At 37.1% G+C, this 4,668-nt stretch overlaps 1 pseudogene; it reads right to left on the reverse strand.

The window, feature by feature from the left end:
* The window catches only part of LOC102753995, a 7,397-nt pseudogene extending 3,454 nt beyond the window's left edge, over positions 1–3,943 (reverse strand).
* Positions 3,944–4,668: the final 725 nt, after the last annotated feature.

Below are 4,668 nucleotides of genomic sequence, written 5' to 3' on the forward strand. Positions count from 1 at the left end.
GAGTTGAACCTGGGATCCTTTGGTCTGGAGTGCAACGCTTTATCCACTGAGCAAAACAGGCTAGGTAGGGCATACTCTAGGTCAGCGGCTCTCAACCTGTGGGTCGCGACCCCTTTGGGGGTCGAACGACCCTTTCACAGGGGTCGCCTAAGACCATAGGAAAACACATATATAATTACATATTTTTGTGATTAATCACTATGCTTTAATTATGTTCAATTTGTAACAATGAAATTGGGGGGTCACCACAACATGAGGAACTGTATTAAAGGGTCATGGCATTAGGAAGGTTGAGAACCACTGCTGTAGGTCTTAACAAAATTTCTGTGAATCCAAATTCCAATCTTAAGCACACATCCCATAGACTCACTGATCACAAGTACTTACCAAGTTTCTTGTTTCTGTCTTAGGGAGTCATGTAGCAGCTATAAATTTGGTTCTTGAAAATCTTACATATATATGTTTTAGAATAGAACCTCAACACACCCTAAGAGATGTTAACAAAATGTCTTTGTGTGTATATATTGAGGAAGAATCTGTAATGAAGTCTCCAGGCACTAAATTCTCAAGCATTGAAATTAAAATGAAATGAATAGAAATTCCCTTTGGCCATTGCACCCCTGAAGGGCTCTAGGGAAATCTCAGTGAACCTTGCTGCCTGCTACTTAGTCAATTTCTAGTTATTTCACATAATGTTAGAACAGGTACATTTTATCTTTTTCTCTCCTTTCTTCTTCCTTATCTTTCTTTTAGTCTGTGGATTGCTTGGACTAACCCTTTGGGCTCTGTTGGTCATTTATACAACCAGCAACTTCTTTTTATTGTGGTTAAAATATACATAACATAGAATTTACCATTTTAGCCATTTTAAAATTTACAATTCAGTGACATTTAGTACATTCACAGTATTGTACAATTATCACCACTATCTATTTTCATAATATTGTCATCACTCCAAACGGAAATCCTAATCCCATAAGCAGTCACTTCTCATTCTTTTCTCTCTCCAGGCCCTGGAAACCCCTAATCTGATTTTAGCCAATGATTTCATTCTGGATATTTCATATAAATGGAATCACGTACATGTGGCCTTTTGTGCTTAGCTTCTTTCACTTAGCAGAATGTTTTTAAGTTATATCTTTGTTGTAGCATATGTCAGCACTTCATTGTCTTTTTATGGCCAATCAATATTCTATTATAAGGATAAATCATTTTTGTTTTATGTCAGTTGGTGGACATTTGGGTTGTTTCCATAGTTTGGCTATTGTCAATAGTGCTGCTGTGAACATTCTTGTAAAATATTTGTTTGAACATCTATTTTCAATTCTTTTAGGATATACACCAAGAAGTGGAATTTTTGAATCATGTGGTAATTCTATACTTAATTTTTTTCCCCATAGTGACTACAGCAATTCACATTTCCATCAGCAGTATACGAGGGCCCCATTTTTGGACATTCTCTCCAACACTGGTTTTTAAAGCCATCTTACTAGGTGCCAAATGGTTTCTAAATGAATTTTTAATTTATATTTCTCTAATAACTAATGATGTTAAGCATATTTTTTATGGGCACGATGACTTTTTGTACATCTTTAAAGACCTGTCTATTCAATTCTTTGCCCATTTTTGTTGATTGAGTTGTTTGTCTTTACTTTGTTAAATTGTAAGATTTCTTTATTCTGGTGACTATTATCAGATGTACAATTTTCAAATTATCTCCCAATCTTTGTCTTAACACTCTCTTGATAGTGTCATTTGATTCACAAAAGTCTTTAATTCTGATGAAGTTCAATTTATGTATGTTTCTTTTATTGCTTTGCTTTTATTGTCCAATATAAGAAATCATTGCCAAATTTGAACTCATGAAGACTTACCCCTATGTTTTATTCTAAGAGTTTTATTTTTTCAGTTAATATATTTAGGCCTTTGATCCATTTTGACTTACTTTTTGTAAATGGCATGAGTTACGTGTCCAACATCATTCTTTGTTGTTGTTGTTATTAATCCTCACCCATTGATTTTTAGGGAGAGTGGAAGAGAGAGGGAAAGACAGAGAGAAACATCAATATGAGACGTACTGATTGGTCACCTCCTGCACACGCCACCTATCAGAGCCTGGGCCAGGAAGAAGCCTGCAACCAAGGTACATGCCCTTGAGCAGAATCAAACCTGGGACTCTTTGGTCTGCAGGCCAATGCTCTATCCACTGAGCTAAACCAGCTAGGGCCAACATTATTCTTTTTATGTGGATACACAGGTGCCCTAGCACCATTTTGATGATTCTATTCTTTTCCCCATTGAAAGGTCATGGCACCCTTGTCAAAAATCAATTGACCATAAATGGATACTATTCTTTTCCCCATTGAAAGGTCATGAAACCCTTGTCAAAAATCAATTGACCATAAGCGCATGGATTTATTTCTCAAGTCACAATCTTATTCCATTCACTGAAAGCGTATTGCTTTGCCAGTATACTTTTTTTTTTTTTTGAATGCTGTAGCTTTGTAATAACATGGATTTATTTCTCAAGTCCCAATCTTATTCCATTCACTGAAAACCTATTGCTTTGCCAGTATACTTTTTTTTTTTTGAATGCTGTAGCTTTGTAATAAGCTTTGAAATAAGGAAGTGCTGGTGCTCCAACTTTATTTTTCATTTTCAAGGTTGTTTTGTTATCCAGGGCCCCTTGATATTCCATATGAACTTTCACTTTTCTGCAGAAAAGGACATTGGAATTACGATAAGGATTGCATTGAGTATATAGATCACTTTAGGAAGAGTTGTCAACAGCATTGAATCTTCTAATCCATGAATACAGGATGATTTTCCATTTATTTAGGCCTTTTAAAATTTCCTTCAGCCGTGTTTTGTAGCTTTTAGTGTTCAAAACTTGCACTTCCTTGGTTAACTTTATTCCCAAATATCTTATTATTTTTTTATTATTTTTGATGCTGTTGTAAATAAAATTGTTTTTTTCAATTTTCAATTGGGCAGAGCTGCAAAGTCCACCCTAAGAGGCCCGCCACAAGAAGAGCTATATATCAAAACCTCCCCACATTCTGGTATGTAGAAATACAACTAATTTCTGTATGTTGATCTTGTATTGTGTAATTTTGTTGAATTTTTTTATTAGCTCTAATAGCTTTTTGTGTATTCTTTATAATTTTTTTATTATTCCTCACCTGAGAATATTTTTTTCCATTAATTTTTAGAGTGAATGGAAGGGAGGGAGAGAAACATTGATGTGAGAGAGATACATTGATTGGTTGCCTCCTACACATGCCTGATCAGGGGTGGGAGCAAACCACAACCCAGGTACGTGTCCTTGATCCAGAATCAAACAAACAGTAATCTTACTTCCCCATTCTAACTGAATTGGGCAGAGCTGCAAAGTCCACCCTAAGAGGCCCGCCACAAGAAGAGCTATATATCAAAACCTCCCCACATTGTCAGTTCAGGCTTTGGATCAAAGTCCCCTGAACTAGCAGCACTGCATAACAAAGATTTTACTTTCCGGATTCCTCTGGTGCTGGCTCTCCCTTCTCCTGGGTCATTCGCCACAAGAGAAACACATTGATTGGTTGCCTCCTACAGGCACCCTGACCTGGGGCCCAGATTGAGCCTGCAACTGAGGTATGTACCCTTGACGAAAAATAAGGGGGCAACTTTTGGAGCTTACAACTGAGTTCAGTATCTAGTTAAACAGTAATCTTACTTCCCCATTCTAACTGAATTGGGCAGAGCTGCAAAGTCCACCCTAAGAGGCCCGCCACAAGAAGAGCTATATATCAAAACCTCCCCACATTGTCAGTTCAGGCTTTGGATCAAAGTCCCCTGAACTAGCAGCACTGCATAACAAAGATTTTACTTTCCGGATTCCTCTGGTGCTGATTCTCTTATCTTGAACAAACCTGGTTTCCTGGGCTAAATCACACTTGGTCATGCTGCATAATCTTTTTTAATATGCTGTTGGATTTGTTTTGCTAGTATTTTGTTGAGAACTTTTGATTTATATTCATAGAGATTTTTTTTCTGTAGTTTTCTTACTAAAATATGGTAAAAGAACTTATATGCATATCCTATGGGCACAGACAACAGTGTGGTGAAAGCCTGGGGTGGGACGGGGGCAGGGTGGAGGGGGCAAAGGGAGGAAAATGAGGGTCATCTGTAATGCTGTCAACAATAAAAAATAAATTTAAAAATATACAACCTGCAACATAACAATAAACCCCACTGTGCACGTGAAATGACTTTTTAAATTGGCCATATATTTTCTGGCAGAATGAGCCACATTCCGTATTTTAATATTATTGCCTCAGGTTAGCCAGAGGTGACAAATTAAGGATTTCTCAGAACTTCACTGGAACCATGCATAGTCATTTACATATGTGTGGCTTTCTAGTTTAGTAATATTTCAGAGCTTGGAAAAACTCTGTGTGGTCAATTCATTCCTCAATTTCGCCTTTTAAGTTTTTTTGGTCAGTCTCTTGTTAGCTTCAAAGAAGCTACAATGTTAAACAATTTCTATTGATTGTTTTGACTAATAGCCCAGGGAAAAGGTCATTCACAGTGAGTGAGTTTGAGTCAGGTCAAATAAAGATGCACCCCGTGGACAAAAGAAAGGCCATATGCTAACCTGACTACCTCTGGGAAGGCCTGCATGGCAGC

Source organism: Myotis davidii, unplaced genomic scaffold, assembly GCF_000327345.1.
Source record: "Myotis davidii unplaced genomic scaffold, ASM32734v1 scaffold484, whole genome shotgun sequence".
In the NCBI taxonomy this organism is placed as follows: Eukaryota; Metazoa; Chordata; class Mammalia; order Chiroptera; family Vespertilionidae; genus Myotis; species Myotis davidii.